Below are 22,301 nucleotides of genomic sequence, written 5' to 3'. Positions count from 1 at the left end.
GCATGTTTCTCTGCCTCTTGCTGTTAAATTGGCTTTGTTAGACTTTAATTTTTACAAATTGATTTCTGTAAATGTGACAGGTTTTTTTTTTTAACATCTTTATCGGAGTATAATTGCTTTACAAAGTGAATCAGTTATACTATACATATCTTCCCATATCTCTTCCCTCTTGCGTCTCCCTCCCTCCCACCCTCCCTATGCCTCCCCTCTAGGTGGTCACAAACCACCGAGCTGATCTCCCTGTGCTATGAGGCTGCTTCCCACTAGCTATCTATTTTACGTTTGGTAGTGTATATATGTCCATGGCCCTCACTCACTTTGTCACAGCTTACCCTTCCCCCTCCCTGTATCCTCAAGTCCATTCTCTAGTAGGTCTGTGTCTTTATTCCTGTCTTACCCCTAGATCCTTCATGACATTTTTTTCTTAGATTCCATATATATGTGTTAGCATACGGTATTTGTCTTTCTCTTTCTGACTTACTTCACTCTGTATGACAGACTCTAGGTCCATACACCTCATTACAAATAGCTCAATTTCGTTTCTTTTTATGGCTGAGCAATATTCCATTATATATATGTGCCACATCTTCTTTATCCATTCATCCGATGATGGACACTTAGGTTGTTTCCATCTCCTGGCTATTGTAAATAGAGCTGCAGTGAACATTTTGGTACATGACTCCTTTTGAATTATGGTTTTCACGGGGTATATGCCCAGTAGTGGGATTGCTGTGTCATATGGTAGTTCTATTTGTAGTTTTTTAAGGAACCTCTGTACTGTTCTTCATAGTGGCTGTATCAATTCACATTCCCACCAGCAGTGCAAGAGTGTTCCCTTTCTCCACAACCTCTCCAGCATTTATTGTTTCTAGATTTTTTGATGATGGCCATTCTGACTGATGTGAGATGATATCTCATTGTCGTTTTGATTTGCATTTCTCTAATGATTAATGAAGTTGAGCATTCTTTCATGTGTTTGTTGGCAGTCTGTATATCTTCTTTGGAGAAATGTCTATTAAGGTCTTCTGCCCATTTTTGGATTCGGTAGTTTTTTTGTTATTGAGCTGCATGAGCTGCTTGTAAATTTTGGAGATTAATCCTTTGTCAGTTACTTCATTTGCAAATATTTTCTCCCATTCTGAGGGTTGTCTTTTGGTCTTGTTTATGGTTTCCTTTGCTGTGCAAAAGCTTTGAAGTTTCAGTAGGTCCCATTTGTTTATTTTTGTTTTTATTTCCATTTCTCTAGGAGGAGGGTCAAAAAGGATCTTGCTGTGATTTATGTCATAGAGTGTCCTGCCTATATTTTCCTCTAAGAGTTTGATACTTTCTGGCCTTACATTTAGGTCTTTAATCCATTTTGAGCTTATTTTTGTGTATGGTGTTAGGGAGTGTTCTAATCTCATTCTTTTACATGTACCTGTCCAGTTTTCCCAGCACCATTTATTGAAGAGGCTGTCCTTTCTCCACTGTACATTCCTGCCTTCTTTATCAAAGATAAGGTGACCATATGTGCATGGGTTTATCTCTGGGCTTTCTATCCTGTTCCATTGATCTGTTTTTCTGTTTTTCGGCCACTGCCATACTGTCTTGATTACTGTAGCTTTGTAGTATAGTCTGAAGTCAGGAAGCCTGATTCCTCCAGCTCCATTTTTCGTTCTCAAGATTGCTTTGGCTATTCGGGGTCTTTTGTGTTTCCATACAAATTGTGAAATTTTTTGTTGTAGTTCTGTGAAAAATGCCAGTGGTAGTTTCATAGGGATTGCATTAAATCTGTACATTGCTTTGGGTAGTAGAGTCATTTTCTCAATGTTGATTCTTCCAATCCAAGAACATTGTATATCTCTCCATCTATTTGTATCATCTTTAATTTCTTTCATCAGTGTCTTACAATTTTCTGCATACAGGTCTTTTGTCTCCTTAGGTAGGTTTATTCCTAGATATTTTATTCTTTTTGTTGCAATGTAAATGGGAGTGTTTTTTTGATTTCACTTTCAGATTTTTGATCATTAGTGTATAGGAATGCCAGAGATTTCTGTGCATTAATTTTGTATCCTGCTACTTTACCAAATTCATTGATTAGCTCTAGTAGTTTTCTGGTAGCATCTTTAGGATTCTCTATGTATAGTATCATGTCATGCAAACAGTGACAGCTTTACTTCTTCTTTTCCGATTTGGATTCCTTTTATTTCCTTTTCTTCTCTGATTGCTGTGGCTAAAACTTCCAAAACTATGTTGAATAAGAGTGGTGAGAGTGGGCAACCTTGTCTTGTTCCTGATCTTAGTGGAAATGCTTTCAGTTTTTCACCACTGAGGACGATGTTGGCTGTGGGTTTGTCATATATGGCCTTTATTATGTTGAGGAAAGTACCCTCTATGCCTACTTTCTGCAGGGTTTTTATCATAGATGGGTGTTGAATTTTGTTGAAAGCTTTCTCTGCATCTATTGAGATGATCATATGGTTTTTCTCCTTCAATTCGTTAATATGGTGTATCACGTTGATTGATTTTCGTATATTGAAGAATCCTTGCATTCCTGGAATAAACCCCACTTGATCATGGTGTATGATCCTTTTAACGTGCTGTTGGATTCTGTTTGCTAGTATTTTGTTGAGGATTTTTGCATCTATGTTCATCAGTGATATTGGAATGTAGTTTTCTTTCTTTGTGACATCCTTGTCTGGTTCTGGTATCAGGGTGATGGTGGCCTCGCAGAATGAGTTTGGGAGTGTTCCTTCCTCTACTATGTTTTGGAAGAGTTTGAGAAGGATAGGTGATAGCTCTTCTCTAAATGTTTGATAGAATTTGCCTGTGAAGCCATCTGGTCCTGGGCTTTTGTTTGTTGGAAGATTTTTAATCACAGTTTCAATTTCATTACTTGTGATTGGTCTGTTCATATTTTCTTTTTCATCCTGGTTCAGTCTCGGCAGGCTGTGCATTTCTAAGAATTTGTCCATTTCTTCCAGGTTGTCCATTTTATTGGCATGGAGTTGCTTGTAGTAATCTCTCATGATCTTTTGTATTTCTGCAGTGTCAGTTGTTACTTCTTTTTCATTTCTAATTCTATTGATTTGAGTCTTCTCCCTTTTTTTCTTGATGAGTCTGTCTAATGGTTTATCACTTTTGTTTATCTTCTCAAAGAACCAGCTTTTAGTGTTATTGATCTTTGCTATCGTTTCCTTCATTCCTTTTTCATTTATTTCTGATCTGATTTTTATGATTTCTTTCCTTCTGCTAACTTTGGGTTTTTTTGGTTCTTCTTTCTCTAATTGCTTGAGGTGCAAGGTTAGGTTGTTTATTCGAGATGTTTCCTGTTTCTTAAGGTAGAATTGTATTGCTATAAACTTCCCTCTTAGAACTGCTCTTGCTGTATCCCACAGGTTTTGGCTCGTCGTGCCTCCATTGTCATTTGTTTCTAGGTATTTTTTGATTTCTTCTTTGATTTCTTCAGTGATCACTTCGTTATTAAGTAGTGTATTGTTTAGCCTCCATGTGTTTGTATTTTTTACACATCTTTTCCTGTAATTGATATCTAGTCACATATCGTTGTGGCTGGAAAAGGTACTTGATGCAATTTCAATTTTCTTAAACTTACAAAGGCTTGATTTGTGACTCAAGATATGATCTATCCTGGAGAATGTTCCATGAGTACTTGAGAAAAATGTGTATTCTTTTGTTTTGGGGTGGAATGTTCTATAAATATCAATTAAGTCCATCTTGTTTAATGTATCATTTAAAGCTTGTGTTTCCTTATTTATTTTCATTTTGGATGATCTGTCCATTGGTGAAAGTGGGGTGTTAAAGTCCCCTATTATGAATGTGTTACTGTTGATTTCCCCTTTTATGGCTGTTAGTATTTGCCTTATGTATTGAGGTGCTCCTGTGTTGGGTGCATAAATATTTACAATTGTTATATCTTCTTCTTGGATTGATGCCTTGATCATCATGTAGTGTCCTTCTTTGTTTCTTGTAGTAGTCTTTATTTTAAAGTCTATTTTGTCTGATATGAGAATTGGTACTCCAGCTTTCTTTTGATTTCCATTTTCATGGAATATATTTTTCCATCCCCTTACTTTCAGTCTGTATGTGTCTCTAGGTTTGAAGTGGATCTCTTGTAGACAGCATATATATGGACTTGTTTTTGTCTCCATTCAGCCAATCTGTGTCTTTTGGTGGGAGCATTTAGTCCGTTTACATTTAAGGTAATTATTGATATGTATGTTCCTATTCCCATTTTCTTAATTGTTTTGGGTTCATTACTGTAGGTCTTTTCCTTCTCTTGTGTTTCTTGCCTAGAGAAGTTCCTTTAGCATTTGTTGTAAAGCTGGTTTGGTGGTGCTGAACTCTCTCAGCTTTTGCTTGTCTGTAAAGGTTTTAATTTCTCCATCAGATCTGAATGAGATCCTTGTTGGGTAGAGTAATCTTGGTTGCAGATTTTTCTCCTTCATCACTTTAAATATGTCCTGGCAGTCCCTTGTGGCTTGCAGAGTTTCTGCTGAAGGATCAGCTGTTAACCTTATGGGGATTCCCTTGTGTGTTATTTGTTGTTTTTCCCTTGCTGCTTTTAATATGTTTTCTTTGTATTTAATTTTTGACAGTTTGATTAATATGTGTCTTGGCATATTTCTCCTTGGATTTTTCCTGTATGGGACTGTCTGTGCTTCCTGGACTTGATTAACTATTTCCTTTCCCATATTAGGGAAGTTTTCAACTATAATCTCTTCAAATATTTTCTCAGTCCCTTTCTTTTTCTCTTCTTCTTCTGGAACCCCTATAATTCGAACGTTGGTGCGTTTAATGTTGTCCCAGAGGTCTCTGAGACTGTCCTCAGTTCTTTTCATTCTTTTTTCTTTATTCTGCTCTGCAGTAGTTATTTCCTCTTTTTTATCTTCCAGGTCACTTATCCGTTCTTCAGCCTCAGTTATTCTGCTATTGATCCCATCTACAGTATTTTTATTTTCATTTATTGTGTTGTTCATCGTTGCTTGTTTCATCTTTAGTTCTTCTAGGTCCTTGTTAAATGTTTCTTGCATTTTGTCTATTCTATTTCCACGATTTTGCATCATCTTTACTGTCATTACTCTGAATTCCTTTTCAGGTAGACTGCCTATTTCCTCTTCATTTGTTAGGTCTGGTGGGTTTTTATCTTGCTCCTTCGTCTGCTATGTGCTTTTCTATCTTCTCATTTTGCTTATCTTAATGTGTTTGGGATCTCCTTTTTGCTGGCTGCAGGTTCGTAGTTCCTGTTGTTTTTGGTGTCTGTCCCCAGTGGCTAAAGTTGGTTCAGTGCGTTGTGTAGGCCTCCTGGTGGAGGGGACTAGTGCCTGTGTTCTGGTGGATGAGGCTGGATCTTGTCTTTCTGGTGGGCAGGTCCACGTCTGATGGTTTGTTTTGGGGTGTCTGTTGACTAATTATGATTTTAGGCAGCCTCTCTGCTAATGGGTGGGGTTGTGTTCCTGTCTTGCTAGTTGTTTGGCATAGGGTGTCCAGCACTGTAGCTTGCTGATCCTTGAGTGAAGCTGGGTACTGGTGTTGAGATGGAGATCCTTGGGAGATTTTCGCCATTTGATATTATGTGGAGCTGGGAGGTCTCTTGTGGAACAGTGTCCTGAAGTTGTCTCTCCCATGTCAGAGGCACAGCACTGACTCCTGGCTGTAGCACTGAGAGCCTTTCATCCACATGGCTCAGAAGAAAAGGGAGAAAAAGTAGAAATAAAGGAAGAAAGAAAGAAAGAGGATAAAATAAAATTAAGTAAGATAAAATAAAGTTATTAAAATAAAAAATAATTATTAAGAAAAAAATTTTTTTAAAGAAAAAAACCAAATGAACGGATAGAACCCTAGGACAAATGGTGAAAGCAGAGCTGTACAGACAAAATCTCACACAGAAGCATACCACATACACACTCACAAAAAGAGGAAAAGGGGAAAAAATAATAAATCTTGCTCTCAAAGTCCACCTCCTCAATTTGGGACGATTCGTTGTCTATTCAGGTATTCCACAGGTGCAGGGTACATCAAGTTGATTGTGGAGCTTTAATCCGCTGCTTCTGAGGCTGCTGGGAGGGATTTCCCTTTCTCTTCTTTGTTCTCACAGCTCCCAGGGGCTCAGCTTTGGATTTGGCCCCGCCTGTGCGTGTAGGTCACCTGAGGGCGTCTGTTCTTTCCTCAGACAGGACGGGTGAAACGAGCAGCTGATTGGGGGACTCTGGCTCACTCAGGCCGGGGGGAGGGAGGGGTACGGAGTGCGGGGAGAGCCTGCTGCAGCAGAGGCCGACGTGACGTTGCACCAGCGTGAGGCGTGCCGTGCGTTCTCCCGGGGAAGTTGTCCCTGGATCACGGGACCCTGGCAGTGGCGGGCTGCACAGGCTCCCCAGAAGGGAGGTGTGGATAGTGACGTGTGCTTGCACAGAGGCTTCTTGGAGGCGGCAGCAGTAGCCTTTGCGTCTCATGCCCATCTCTGGGGTTCGCGCTCATAGCCGTGGCTCGCGCCTGTCTCTGGAGCTCCTTTAAGCAGAGCTCTTAATCCCCTCTCCTCTTGCGCAGCAGGGAAGAAAAAGCCTCTTGCCTCTTCGGCAGGTCCAGAATTGTTCCCAGACTCCCTCCTGGCTATCCGTGGTGCAGTAACCCCTTCAGGCTGTGTTCACGCTGCCATTCCTCTCGCTGCACTGAAGCCGGAGCCTCACCTCCCAGCCCCGCCCGCCCTGGTGGGTGAGCAGACAAGCCTTTCGGGCTGTTGAGTGCCGGTCGGCACCGATCCTCTGTGCAGGAATCTTTCCGCTTTGACCTGTGCACCCCTCTTTTCTGTGCTCTCCTCCATGGCCCTGAAACTTTCCCCCTCCGCCATCCACAGTCTCCACCGGCAAAGGGGCTTCCTTGTTTGTGAAAACCTTTCCTCCTTCGCAGCTCCCTCCCACTGGTGCAGGTCCCGTCACTATTCTTTTGTCTCTGTTTATTCTTTTTTCTTTTGCCCTACCCAGGTACGTGGGGGGAGTTTCTTGCCTTTTGGGAGGTCCGAGGTCTTCTGCCAGCGTTCAGTAGGTGTTCTGTAGGAGTTGTTCCACGTGTAGATGTATTTCTGGTGTATCTGTGGGGAGGAAGGTGATCTACCCGTCTTACTCTTCTGCCATCTTCCCCCTCTCACTCCCTAGTCATCTCTTGATTGGATGAAGTTTATTACCTAAAAAATTCCTCAAGAAGTGGTCATGGGTGCAGAGTTCCTTTATTTGAAAAGTTTTTTTTTTTTTCCCCTTTCCCTGTAGCCTTGTTACTGAAAGGACAACTTGGGGATATGAATTCTTTGGTTTACACTTTCAATTATTGAATTGTTTTTTAAAAAATGCTATTTTATTGTTTTTTTCCTTTGAGTGCTTTAGGAAAATTCTGATGCCTAATTTTTTTTTCCCCTGTAAGTTCCTTATTCTGTAGGCCTTAAGGATTTTTTAATCTTAGGAACTTAATAGTTTTAGTAGGATATGTCTTGGAGTTTTGATATTTTTTTTGCTGTTACTTTTCCAAGATACCCAATGAACTATTGTTTCATTTTGTACATTCCTTATTTTTCCTAAGTTTTCTTTGTTTACAATTTTAAGTGTTCTGTTGTTTGCTTTCCCTCTTTATCACTTATTTTTTCTTCACCTGTCTTCCATTTCTACTACCTTCTTTTTCATCTTTTCATTTCTTTTCTTTATCTCTGTTTTATCCTCTACTTTGGTTCCCTGCATTTCATTAGTATCCTTTATAAATTATTCATTTCAGTTTATTCTGCCATAGGTATTTTGTATTTTTTCTTCATATCTGAGGTAATTTTGTCTTTTTCTTCCATCTCTTTCCTGAGTTTGGTAAGTTTTCTTTTCACAGATTGCTTTTGATTGTCCACGTCTGTCATAATTTTTGACTCAAGGTGGCTTTTCATATCCCCAAATTCTTGTTTGAGTATATTAATTCCACCTGGAGTGTCATCTTCTAGTTTTCTTGTCCTTCATGTTTCTTCTATTGGATGAAATTCTCCTCTGTTGATGTGTGTTGGGTTTTTTTTTTTTGGTAGTACTCTCATGAGAATGTGTTCATTGTTTTTTCTGTTTATTTTTATGATATTGGGGTGTTTTGTAGGATTCCTAGCTCATTGGCTCCCTCCTCTGTCATTATAGCAAATTCCAGATACTTTAGCTGACTTTGTTTTGGCAGAGGGGGAAGCTTGTTTGTTCTCTGAATTTTGACTCTCCTGTTTCTCTTTTTGTTTCTTTCTCTCTTCATCATCCAATAGCCAAAGGGCATTTATCTCTTTCTTTTTGTCTTATTTCTGTCTCAGGGGCTGTGTATTTTCAAACACTGCTCTTTCGAATTGTGTCTGCTTTTAAGTCCCTATAGTCCATGCTGTGATCTGCTTGGATACTTCTTTAGTATTTTGAAACTTAGGGTGGAATTTGTCTTTCTAAAACTTTGGTGGTTTTAGATCAATCTTAGGCTCATCACTAACTCCCTTTTAATCTCTTCGTCATAGTTTTTCATAGTCTACTTTTGCTTATAACAAAGCCTTGTGGCAAAGCAGGGGTGGGGCAGGAGCATGAGATATTACTTCCTGGGATTAGGTGGGTTCTTTTTTCTTATTTTTATTTACAGTTATTTTGAATTTGGGGCAATTTCTGTCTTTAGGTTATCCTGAAGGCATAGTTTTTATGAGTTTTGTTTATTCTTCTTGTTGTTCTATGTTGGTTTTGGAGGAAATGTTGAGAAATGGGGATCTAAGCCACCACCCTTGTCTTCAGCAACCCTGGAGTTCCTAAAGCTAGAATTTTTAAAAATACATTTTTTTACTTTTGGGAATTTCTCTTGATGTCATATTATCTCATTAATAGGCACAATTCTATTGATAATGTTATCTACACTTTACAGATGAAGAAATTGAGGTCCAGCAAGATTTAATAACTTGAGAGACATCACACAACTAGAAAGTGGTAGACATGATAATTAAATCTAAAGTGATGCCAAGTTCTTGTTCTTTCTACATACTATCTCCCTGGGCAATTGAACTTACAAACTCATACATTAACAACTACCACAGTCTAATACATTTTAGGGAATATTAATATAAACTGTCAATTTATTTATCTGTTCCTTGTCTGTTATCCTGTGTCCCTGTTATATTTCTAGTAGCCTCTTCTCCATTGGCTGCTACTCCTTGACTTACAAAGGTGCATCCTCCTTGCTCTAGGTGATACAATGCACATTAAGTACTGTCCCAAGGAAAATTGACTCAATAGATGTTAGTTTTGTTTGTTTTTATCCTAATAGAGTATTCCACTCTACATTCTCCCCAATCAAACATGCGGTCATTTCCCCCTTAACCCAGTTTCACTACGGAAGGATCAGTGTACATTCATTGTGTTTTCAAAACTCACTGCAGTGTGAGGTTCCGTCCTGCTGAATTGAAACTATCCCTGTGCCGAGGCTGTAAAATCTCCTAGCTCAGTGTAAATGATCGTCCCACTGTAGCAGCTGGCAACAGCTTTTGGCGGTCTCCTTTCAGGAGTGGGGTGTAATTTAATCTGCACCTTAGGGGTGCTTAGTTGACATTTGAAGTACCCTAATCAGGAATGCATACTCTAGGGGTAGTTAGTTAACATTTGAAAGCCCCTAATCAAGATTCTATACTCCAGAGGCAACCAGTGCATCCAATACTGCTCTCTCAGTCTGCACCAGTGGGTGTGTTAATTAGAATAAAAGATGTTAGAGGTAATTTTTCATTGGTGAACTGAATGGTATTTAAGATAAGTAGTTGACCAAGTCCCTCCACTGGGATGTAAATGGAGGATAAGGATTTGATGAGGCCAGTAGCCTACCACGGTAGGTCTAGAGCTTGTTTGGCCCTGTGCTTGCAGCCTTTGGTGGAGGATTTTGTCAGCTCACCTGGCCAGTGGAGCATGTTAAGTCTCTATAACCCTACGTGGGCCAAATCCTGGTTGACTGCCTGCTTCTCCACCCAGAGCTCATTGCACACACACTCTGGCTCGACTTGTTTGCATTTCTTGTCCACAGACATGTTATTCTCAATTTTGAGCCCACTATTTCTTTTTAATTTAATTTATATTTTGTGTATAATTGTGTTTAGAGCAGATTGGATATCTCAAGTATGAATTTACAGTGCCATTTTGATCAGAAGCATAAGAATTATTTTTAAGTGGTAACTTTCTTATTTTCTACTTGAGAACACTGACAGTGTTCTGAGGCCAGGCTCCCATCTTTGGGGGCAGCATTTGTAGTTCTCTGGATATTTTGTGGTCTAATTAAGCTTGGTAATTTTTTGAAGGTTCTTTCTTATATTGAATTCTGTTCAATAGTGGCACATAGTTCTCCTCTTAAATAGGGGTAATGTTTTTGAACACAACATGCAAATTAAGTTCTATAGATTGAAATCATTTATATGAACTTTACATAATTTTTGTCCTGTGCATAGTGTAAGGAGTGACGTCTATAGGAGTTTATAGTAAACACTACTATTATCTCTTGTACTTTAATTGACATGTATAAATATAAATGATAAATGAAATAAAATAGCATATTTAATAAAACTTTAAGTGTATTACCAGGGCCCTTGTCTTCTGCAGTTGGATGAAATATGTGTATAGGCATGGCATGGGTTACTGGTCTTCTTACCAAACATACTGAGAAAAGAAAGCAGCCAGGGACTAGTCTAGATTGCTTTCCATATTCACTGGGAAACAAAAAAGTAGTTTTCTTTTATAAGATACTTAGCTGCATAAATGGATTATTCACCTTGCTTATCTGTTATTAAATGGGCTTTTATAATATTGGTATACATAATTAACTATAAGCCTTGGAACTAGAGATATCCAGAGTTAAACCCTAGTTAATGGAATCAGGGAATTACAGAGTTTGAAAAGACCTTAGATAGCATCTACTTAATCCTTGCATGACTACCAAAGTGTCCTCGTTAAACCCTCCTTCCATGATACCACATGGACATGATTTATATCCACTTAGGCTTATATGTCTGTACAGATATATACCGATCTGTCTGCCTTACCTGTCTGATCTTTCTGTTTATCTGTCTAGGACTATGTGTGTGTGTGTATAAAAGAAACAGTTGGGACCAATAGCATTTTAGTAGAAATAATTGGTTAAAGAACATCAGAGTCGTAACAGTGCTAAATGTTTACATTTAGCACTGTCCTGTCAGTGAAAATCTTCAAAACCAAGCTGAAGAAATCGTCACTTGATAAGGTCCTCAGCAAAAATAAAAAAGAGAATTGGGCGGGACTTCCCTGGTTGCGCAGTGGTTAAGAATCCGCCTGCCAATGCAGGGGACACAGGTTAGAGCCCTGGTATGAGAAGATCCTTCATGCCATAGAGCAACTAAGCCCATGTGCCACAACTAGTGAGCCTGCGCTCTAAAGCCTGCGTGCCACAGCTACTGAAGCCTGCGTGCCTAGGGCCTGTGCTCCGCAACAAGAGAAGCCACTACAATGAGAAGCCCATGCACTGCATCGAAGAGTAGTCCCCGCTCGCTGCAACTAGAGAAAGCCTGGGCGCAGCAAAGAAAACCCAACGCAGCAAAAATAAATAAACTTATTTAAAAAAATAAGAGAATTGGGAAAGGAAGTAAAGTATTTATAATTTTAAAGTGTTCTAAAACCAACACGTTGAGTACATAGTATAACAATAGAGATACATACAAGAGAATGATTTAGGGTTTATTAGTTTGGAAAGATGTATATTTTGTGCTAATGGTCGTGTGAGGCCTTACTGAACTTCCGCTAAATTATTTTTATACAAGGTTTTTTCCTTAAAGCACCAATAATTCTATCTGACCTCACAGGCTTTTTGTGGTTATCAGACTAGTCTTCATGTTTGATTATATTCTTCTTCTTTTTTTTTTTTGCGGTACACGGGCCTCTCACTGTTGTGGCCTCTCCTGTTGCGGAGCACAGGCTCCGGACGCGCAGGCTTAGTGGCCATGGCTCACGGGCCCAGCCGCTCCGTGGCATGTGGGATCTTCCTGGACCAGGGCACGAACCTGTGTCCCCTGCATCAGCAGGTGGACTCTCAACCACTGTGCCACCAGGGAAGCCCTCTTCTTTTTTTTTTTAACATCTTTATTGGAGTATAATTGCTTTACAGTGTTGTGTTAGTTTCTGCTGTATAACAGTAAATCACCTATACATATATCCCAATATCCCCTCCCACGCTCCCTATCCCACCCCTCTAGGTGGTGGTAAAGCACCTAGCTGATCGCCCTGTGCTATGTGGCTGCTTTCCACTAGCTATTGCTTTTACATTTGGTAGTGTATATATGTCAGTGCCACTCTCTCAGGTCGTCCCAGCTTACCTTTCCCCTTCCCCATGTCCTCAAGTCCATTCTCTGTGTCTGTGTCTTTATTCCTTTCCTGCCCCTAGGTTCTTCAGAAGCATTTTTTTTTAATTTTTTTTTTTTAGATTCAATGTATGTGTTAGCATACGGTATTTGTTTTTCCCTTTTTAACTTACTTCACTTTGTATGACAGACTCTAGGGCCATCCACCTCACTACAAATAACTCAATTTCATTTCTTTTTATGGCTGAGTAATATTCCATTGTATATATGTGACACATCTTCCTTATCCATTCATTTGTTGATGGATACTTAGGTTGTTTCCATGTCCTGGCTATTGTAAATAGAGCTGCAATGAACATTGTGATACATGACACTTTTTGAATTATGGTTTTCTAAGGGTATATGCCCAGTAGTAGGATTGCTGGGTCATATGGTAGTTCTATTTTTAGTTTTTAAGGAACCTCCATACTGTTCTCCATAGGGGCTGTATCAATTTTTATTCCCACCCACAGTGTATGAGAGTTCCCTTTTCTCCACACCCTCTCCAGCATTTATAGTTTGTAGATTTTTTTGATGATGGCCATTCAGTCTGGTGTGAGGTGATACCTCACTGTAGTTTTGATTTGCATTTCTCCAGGGATTAGTGATGTTGAGCATCCTTTTGTGTGTGTTGGCAATCTGTATATCTTCTTTGGAGAAATGTCTGTTTAGGTCCTCTGCCCATTTTTGGATTGGGTTCTTTGTTTTTTTGATATTGAGCTGCATGAGCTGCTTGTATGTTTTGGAGATTAATCCTTTGTCAGTTGCTTCATTTGCAGATATTTTCTCCCATTCTGACGGTTGTCTTTTCATCTTGTTTATAGTTTCCTTTGCTGTGCAAAAGCTTTTAAGTTTCATTAGGTCCCATTTGTTTATTTTTGTTTTTATTTCCATTTCTCTAGGAGGTGGGTCAAAAAGGATCTTGCGTTGATTTATGTCATAGAGTGTTCTGCCTATATTTTCCTCTAAGAGTTTGATAGTTTCTGGCCTTACATTTAGGTCTTTAATCCATTTTGAGTTTATTTTTGTGTATGGTGTTAGGTAGTGTTCTAATTTCATTCTTTTACATGTAGCTGTCCAGTTTTCCCAGCACCACTTATTAAAGGGGCTGTCTTTTCTCCATTGTATATTCTTGCCTCCTTTATCAAAGATAAGGTGACCATATGTGCGTGTGTTTATCTCTGGGTTTTCCATCCTGTTCTATTGATCGGTATTTCTTTTTTTTGTGCCAGTACCCCAGTGTCTTGATTACTGTAGCTTTGTAGTATAGTCTGAAGTCAGGGAGCCTCATTTCTTCAGGTCTGTTTTTCTTCCTCAAGATTGCTTTAGCTATTTGGTGTCTTTTGTGTTTCCATACAAATTGTGCAATTTTCTGTTCTAGTTTTGTGAAAAATGCCATTGGTAGTTTGATAGGGATTGCATTGAATCTGTAGATTGCTTTGGGTAGTATAGTCTTTTTCACAATGTTGATTCTTCCAATCCAGGAACATGGTATGTCTCTCTTTCTGTTTGTATCATCTTTAATTTCTTTCATCAGCGTCTTATAGTTTTCTGCATATAGGTCTGTTGTCTCCTTAGGTAGGTTTAGTCCTAGATATTTTATTCTTTTTGTTGCAGTGGTAAATGGGCATTTTCCCTTAATTTCTCTTTCAGATTTTTCATCATTAGTATATAGGAATGCAAGAGATTTCTGTGCATTAATTTTGTATCCTGCTATTTTACCACATCCATTGATTAGCTCTAGTAGTTTTCTGGTAGCATCTTTAGGATTCTCTGTGTATAGTATTATGTCATCTGTAAGCAGTGACAGTTTTACTTTTCTGATTTTGATTCCTTTTCTTTTTCTTCTCTGATTGCTGTGGCTGAAAGTTCCAAAACTATGTTGAATAACAGTGTTGAGAGTGGGAAACCTTGTCTTGTTCCTGATCTTAGTGGAAATGATTTCAGTTTTTCACCATTGAGGACGATGTTGGCTGTGGGTTTGTCATATATGGCCTTTAGTATGTTGAGGTAAGTTCTCTTTGTGCCTACTTCTGGAGGGTTTTTATCATAAATAGGTGTTGAATTTTGTCGAAAGGTTTTTCTGCATCTATTGAGATTATCATATGGTTTTTATCCTTCAGTTTGTTAATATTTTGTGTCACATTAATTGATTTGCATATATTGAAGAATCCTTGCATTCCTGGGATAAACACCACTTTATTATGGTGTATGATCCTTTTAATCTGCTCTTGGATTCTGTTTGCTAGTGTTTTGTGGAGGATTTTTGCATTTATGTTCATCAGTGATATTGGCCTGTAGTTTTCTTTCTTTGTGATATCTTCATCTGTTTTTGGTATCAGGGTGATGGTGGCCTTGCAGAATGAGTTTGGGAGTGTTCCTCCCTCTACTATGTTTTGGAAGAGTTTGAGAAGGATAGGTGTTAGCTCTTCTCTTAATGTTTGATAGAATTTGCCTGTGAAGCCATGTGGTACTGGGCTTTTGTTTGTTGGGAGATGTTTAATCACAGTTTCAATTTCAGTGCTTGTGACTTGTCTGTTTATATTTTCTAATTCCTCCTGGTTCAGTCTCAGAAGGTTGTGCTTTTCTAAGAATTTGTCCATTTCTTCCAGGTTGTCCATTTTACTGGCATAAATTTGCTTGCAGTAATCTCTCATGATCCTTTGTATTTCTGCAGTGTCAGTTGTTACTTCTCCTTTTTTATTTCAAATTCTGTTGATTTCAGTCTTCTCCCTTATTTTCTTGATGAGTCTGGCTAGTGGTTTATCAATTTTGTTTATCTTCTTAAATAACCCAGATTTTAGTTTTACTGATCTTTGCTGTCATTTCCTTCATTTCTTTTTCATTTATTTCTGATCTGATCCTTATGATTTTTTTTCCACCTGCTAACTTTGGGTTTCTTTTGTTCTTCTTTCTCTGATTGCTTTAGGTGTAAAGTTAGGTTGTTTATTTGAGGTGTTTCTTGTTTCTTGAGGTAGAACTGTATTGCTGTAAACTTCCCTCTTAGCACTCCTTTGCTGCATCCCATAGATATTGGGTCGTCGTGTTTTCATTGTCATTTGTTTCTAGTTATTTTCGATTTCCTCTTTGATTTCTTCAGTGATCTCTTGGTTATTTAGCAGTGTATTGCTTATCATCCATGTGTTTGTATTTTTTACAGTCTTTTTTTGAATTGAAAGAATTTATGTCTATTTTGCAATGAACAAAACTAGGTATTATACATACTTGAATAGACAGAAAAATATGACTTTCACAATATAAATAAATGCAGTGTTCCAGTAGGAAGTAAATACAATTCAGTAAAATGGCACTGTTTTAGAAATCAATCATAAGGAATAAACAGAGAGAAATGCAGACAAGTATGTGTATAAAGTAATGTTTGCTCTAACAAATATTAAACTAAATGTTCAACAGTGAGGAAATTGTTAAATATACTCTGAGATACTATGCACATCTTTAAAGTTACATTTGTTTTTTATCACATTTAAAAAAAATTCAAACAGAAAGTCACAAAAATTATAATCATCCTCATCAGTTCACTCAGTCCCATGTAATTAATTTTTTTCATCTTGATCTTTTGTTAGCACTTTTATGAATTCATCAGTTTTCCATTAGAGCTCTGAAAATGCTTATTCATTCAGTTCAGCCGTATAGTCAGTTATCAGAAACCTGTACTTGTCAGAGTCTTTTCCATGAATTCCTTGAAGATGAAACCCTTTTATAGGAACATTTTTGCAAAAGCATCAGAGTGCACCCAGAACTGTCTGTAAATGACAAAAGACTTAAAAATGACCACGGTTAAAGATTTGATGAAAGTTCATAATAATGCAATTGACAAGGAAATTTAGTTATTTCTGAGATATATGTTTAAAAGTAATAACTAGAATTATGACTTATAACATTATACCAGAACATATAAGATTTTTAGGAATTTCATGTAATGTCTGAAACATTTATATTAACATATTTCCATGCAAATAACCCAAAGAAATATAGTATTTGTTGTTTTTTAATTTTTACATTTTATTTATTTTCTTATACAGCATGTTCTTATTAGTCATCAATTTTATACACATCAGTGTGTACATGTCAATCCCAGTCGCCCAATTCAGCACACCACCATCCCCCCCCTCCCGTGGCTTTCCCTCCTTGGTGTCCATACATTTGTTCGCTACATCTGTGTCTCAACTTCTGCCCTGCAAACCGGTTCATCTGTACCATTTTTCTATGTTCCACATACATGCGTTAATATACGATATTTGTTTTTCTCTTTCTGACTTACTTCACTCTGTATGACAGTCTCTAGATCCATCCACGTCTCAACAAATGACTCAATTTCATTCCTTTTTATGGCTAATATTCCATTGTATATATATACCACAACTTCTTTATCCATTTGTCTGTCGATGGGCATTTAGGTTGCTTCCATGACCTGGCTGTTGTAAATAGTGCTGCAAAGAACATTGGGGTGCATGTGTCCTTTGAGTTATGATTTTCTCTGGGTATATGCCCCGTAGTGGGATTGCTGGATCATATGGTAATTATGTTTTTATTTTTTTAAGGAACCTCCATGCTGTTCTCCAGAGTGGCTGTATCAATTTTCATGCCCACCAACAGTGCAAGAGGTTTCCCTTTTCTCCACACCCTCTCCAGCATTTGTTGTTTGTAAATTTTCTGATGATGCCCATTCTAACTGGTGTGAGGTGGTCCTGTAATTGATATGTAGTCTCATAGTGTTGTGGTCGGAAAAGATAGTTGATACGATTTCAGTTTTCTTAAATTTACCAAGGCTTGATTTGTGACCCAAGGTATGATCTATCCTGGAGAATGTTCCATGAGTACTAGAGAAGAAAGTGTGTTCTGTTGTTTTTGGATGGAATGTCTTATAAATATCAATTAAGTCCATCTTGTTTAATGTGTCATTTAAAGCTTCTGTTTCCTTATTTATTTACGTTTTGGATGATCTGTGCATCGGTGAAACTGGGGTGTTAAAGTCCCCTGATATTATTGTGTTACTGTCGATTTCCCTTTTTATGGCTGTTAGCATTTGCCTCTTGTATTGAGGTGCTCCTATGTTGGGTGCATAAATATCTTGCAGTTGTTATATCTTCTTCTTGGATTGATGCCTTGATCATTATGTAGTGTCCTTCTTTGTTTCTTGTAGTAGTCTTTATTTTAAAGTCTGTTTTGTTTGATGTGAGAATTGCTACTCCAGCTTTCTTTTGATTTCCATTTGCGTGGAATATCTTTTTCCATCCCCTCACTTTCAGTCTCTCTGTGTCCCTAGGTCTGAAGTGGGTTTCTTATCGACAGCATATATACGGGTCTTGTTTCTGTATCCATTCAGCCAGTCTGTGTGTTTTGGTTGGAGCATTTAATCTACTGACACTTAAGGTAATTATAGATATGTATGTTCCTGTTACCGTTTTCTTAATTGTTTTGTGCTTGTTTTGTAGGTCTTTTCCTTCTCTTGTTTTTCCTGCCTAGAGCAGTTCCTTTAGCATTTGTTGTAAAGCTGGTTTGGTGGTGCTGAATTCTCTTAGCTTTTGCTTGTCTGTAAGGGTTTTAATTTCTCCATTGAATCTGAATGAGATCCTTGCTGGGTAGAGTAATCTTGGTTGTAGGTTTTTCTCTTTCATCACTTTAAATATATCTTGCCACTCCCTTCTGGCTTGCAGAGTTTCTGCTGAAAGAGCAGCTGTTAGCCTTATGGGGATTCCCTTGTATGTTATTTGTTGTTTTCCCTTGCCGCTTTTAATATTTTTTGTTTGTATTTAATTTTTGATAGTTTGATTAATATGTGTCTTGGTGTGTTTCTCCTTGGATTTATCCTGTATGGGGCTGTGTGCTTCCTGGACTTGATTGACTATTTCCTTTCACGTATTAGGGGAGTTTTCAACCATAATCCCTTCAAATATTTTCTCAGTCCTTTTCTTTTTCTTTTCTTCTTCTGGGACCCCTGTAATTCAAATATTGGTGTGTTTAAAATCCCAGAGGTCTCTGAGACTGTCCTCAATTCTTTTCATTCTTTTTTCTTTATTCTGCTCTGCGTTAGTTATTTCCACTATTTTATCTTCCAGGTCACTTACCCTTACTTCTACCTCAGTTATTCTCCTATTGATTCCTTCTAGAGAATTTTAAATTTAAGTTATTCTGTTGTTCATCATTGTTTGCTCTTTAGATCTTCTAAGTCCTTGTTAAACGGTTCTTGTATTTTCTCCATTCTAGTTACAAGATTTTGGATCGTTTTTACTGTCATTACTCTGAATTCTTATTAAGGTAGACTTCCTATTTCCTCTTTGTTTGGTCTGGTTGGCTTTTACCTTACTCCATCATCTGCTGTGTTTCTCTGTCTTCTCGTTTTGCTTAACTTACTGTGTTTGGGGTCTCCTTTTCGCAGGCTGCATGTTTGTATTTCCCACTTTTTGGTGTCTGCCCCCGTGGGTAACGTTGGTTTAGTGGGCTGTGTAGGATTCTTGGTGGAGGGGACTGGTGCCTGTGTTCTGGTGGATGAGGCTGGATCTTGTCTTTCTGGTGGGCAGGACTGCGTCAGGTGGTGTGTTTTGGGGTGTCTGTTAGTATGGTTTTAAGCAGCCTCTCTGCTAATGGGTGGGTTTGTGTTCCTGTCTTGCCAGTTGTTTGGCATGGGGTGTCCAGCACTGTAGCTTGCTGGTCGTTGAGTGGAGATGGATCTTATCATTGAGATAGAGATCTCTGGAAGAGCTCTCCCCTATTGATATTACATGGGGCCAGGAGGTCTCTGGTGGTCAAATGTCCTGAACTCGGCTCTCCCACCTCAGAGGCTGAGGCCTGACACCCCGCTGGAGCACAAGACCCTGTCAGCCACAGAGCTCTGAGGAAAAGGGAGAAAGAAAAGGAAAGATAGGAAAAAAATAAAATAAGTTATTAAAATAAAAGTAAAAAAATACTATTAAAATAAAAAAATTATAAAAATAGAGCAACGAAACCAATAAACAAACCCACCAATGATAACGAGTCCTAAATACTATACTAAGATAAACATAAAAATCAGAAACCAGTCAGTCACATACAGCAAACCCCAAGTCTACAGTTGCTCCTGAAGTCCACCGCCTCAGTTTTGCGATGATTCGTTGTCTATTCAGGTATTCCACAGATGCAGGACACATCAAGTTGATTGTGGAGATTTAATCCGCTGCTTCTGAGGCTGCTGGGAGAAATTTTCCTTTCTCTTCTTTGTTTGCACAGCTCCTGGGGCTCAGCTTTGGATTTGGCCCCGCCTATGTGTGTAGGTCGCCTGAGGGTGTCTCTTCCCCACCCAGTTAGGATGGGGTTAAAGGAGCGGCTGATTGGGGGGCTCTGGCTCACTCAGTCTGGGGGAGGGAGGGGTACGGAATGCGGGGTGAGCCTGTGGCGGCAGAGGCCAGTGTGACATTGCAGAGGCCTGAGGTGCGCCGTGTGTTCTCCTGGGTAGGTTGTCCCTGGATCCCGGGACCCTTGCAGTGGCGGGCTGCACAGGCTCCCAGGAGAGGAGGTGTGGAGAGTGATCTGTGTTTGCACGCAAGCTTTTTGGTGGCTGCGCAGCCTTAGCCTTTCATGCCCGTCTCTGGTGTGCACTCTGATATCTGTGGCTTGAGCCTGTCTCTGAAGTTCGTTTAGGTGGTACTCTGAATCCCCTCTCCTTGCCCATCCTGCAACAATGGTGTTTTGACTTGTAGGCACTTCCAGACTTTTTCCCAGGCTCCCTCCCGGTTAGCTGTGGTGCACTAGCCCCCATCAGGCTGTGTTCACGCAGCCGACCCCAGTCTTCTCCCTGGGATCTGAACTCTGAAGCCCGAGCCTCAGCTCTATATTATTTTTTAAATTGCCTTTTAATTTTCAGCTGGTGTAAGTGAAATAGATAATATAAATTAATTAATACTGGCTCTGTTCAGTGTTTATGCTCTAGGAGATTTTGGGAGACAAACAGATAAGGTTGTAAACAAATGTGCCATTTGGGGCTGTGACATTTTATTATTCATACCTTGCTTATTTGTTATTTTTAATAGGCTATCATGTTAGTGTGCATATAAGTAGCCATACGCCACTTAGTCTAGGGGCTTATTGATTTCAACTACATGTACCTCATTACCCAAGCACTCTTGCAGCAGGTGCCTGAGATGTTTAGGTGGCCCTCTGCATGTGTCCTGTCTGTGATTCATATGTGCTCTTGTGAAGATCACTTTTGTCCCAGCTAAATTTCTATTACCTTCTTGCCTGCTTAAAGCTCTGCTTATAGTTTTGTTTCATTTTCCCCCTCTGCCATGCTGAATTTAGATGGCTCCCTGGTTGCTAAGTACTTTGCTGCTGTTGAGGTTGGTTTTGCAGCATGGAGTGTTTCTGTGGCCTGAGGTGTCTACCTCTTCATGTGTGAAAGAAAACCAGTAACTAAAATGGCTGTTATTGGAATGTCACGTCTGGAAATATCGATGACTTTTTTCGACTTGCCTTCAGAATTGTCATGTCAGTTTAGAGGCTTTAAGCCTTCTTGGTTCTACACCCAGTTTGCTACTATTAAGATATTTAAAATTAAATATGGTATCATCAAATGCCCTCTACACTGTGAAGGAAACCATATGGATTTGGTCATTCTCTGTGTGCTTCTCTCTTGTGGGTTTCAGGGGTCTAGTGAGTTGAAGTAAGGCAGCAGAATTATGCATAAATCTGTAGAGGACTTATTCACTTAAGAACAAATTTGTGTAAGTAATTATATCATGGGTGTCATTAAATGAACATTAAATGTTCGTACTTAAGTGCATTTTATGAGTTGCGAGCAAAAAAAGAGATTGAGAATAGCCTACATGTCATCTGAAGTAGAGGTTTCAGAGATGTTATACAGTGGTTAGAAGGACTTATTCCATATACTGGGATATTTTCATTCTTCCTTAAATAAGTAGATTTCAAAACACTCCAGTGGTGTTAAACAACTTGGAGTGGTTTGTGTTGTATAGTTGAGCTTGAATCTAGTAAAGAATGTATATGTTCTTTCAGGATATCACATTTTAAAAACCTTTCAGTTGTTCAGAGGAGTGGAGGAGAGGGGAGGATGGGGACAACTTTGTTAGGGTCCATCTTTAGGCTGGTATTCACTTTTGCTTTTGTCTATCTTAATCCAGCCATTTGTAAAATGAGAGAATTATTTTTGGGCCAGAGGTTTTCAACCTGTAGTTCTTTTGGTAGTTGTGGAAACCCCTGAAGTCATATGAGAAGTTTTGTGTATATACATGTTAGCTCGAGGGAAAGGCCTGTGGTTTTCAGTAGGTGACAGAAGTCTCAGATCCCAGCCCTGCCCTCTCCCCAGCTCCTGCAGGGGTTAAGAACCACTGTTAGAAGCCAGATGGTTTGGACGAAAGCTGTAGTCTAAACGTCTGCAGAGACTTTCGACATATAAGACTACTCAGAAAACTTCCATGGTTTAGCAAGACCTGTCTTCAATAGATAATGATGCTTTGGTGGACATGTTTTTAAATAAAAACAGAATGTTGTTCTTTTGTATTTACGAGATACTCTTCATTACTCTTTTCCTCAGTCTTGTCTCACTTGTACCTATTATTTTTCCTTTCTTTTTCTTCATCTCTCTTATTGGTTGTAATTGTAACTTATTTACCTTTTCTTTTCCACATGTATGTATAATGTCTTTTTATCAAGCTACTTATCTCTAACTAATAAGTAGGAATTTTAGACTATGGTCTGGCTCTTTGGAATTCTCCTGCAGCACCAAGTATGGCATTTTATAAACAGTGAAGGTTAATAAATGTCACCAATGTTAATAAATGACTCACTGTAGAAATGGTAGTCTGTGGAAAAATTTCTGTGGAGATTTGCTTACTTTTAATTTCTTCTCTCTCTTATTAATTGATGGGTATTAATATGAGGAACGTAACTGTTTTTGTGTGTGTGTGTGTGATTCTTA

The 22,301-nt window shown here is 38.9% G+C and overlaps 1 protein-coding gene across 2 annotated transcripts in view; it reads left to right on the top strand.

The window, feature by feature from the left end:
• The window catches only part of EXOC4 (exocyst complex component 4), an 823,589-nt gene that overhangs the window by 74,699 nt on the left and 726,589 nt on the right, over positions 1-22,301 (top strand). The window lies entirely within an intron of this gene.

This window comes from Delphinapterus leucas, chromosome 9 (genome assembly GCF_059928025.1).
Source record: "Delphinapterus leucas isolate spDelLeu-1000000601 "Yukka" chromosome 9, BTC_Dleu_Yukka2, whole genome shotgun sequence".
In the NCBI taxonomy this organism is placed as follows: Eukaryota; Metazoa; Chordata; class Mammalia; order Artiodactyla; family Monodontidae; genus Delphinapterus; species Delphinapterus leucas.
This window is presented reverse-complemented; position numbering and strand designations above follow the sequence as displayed.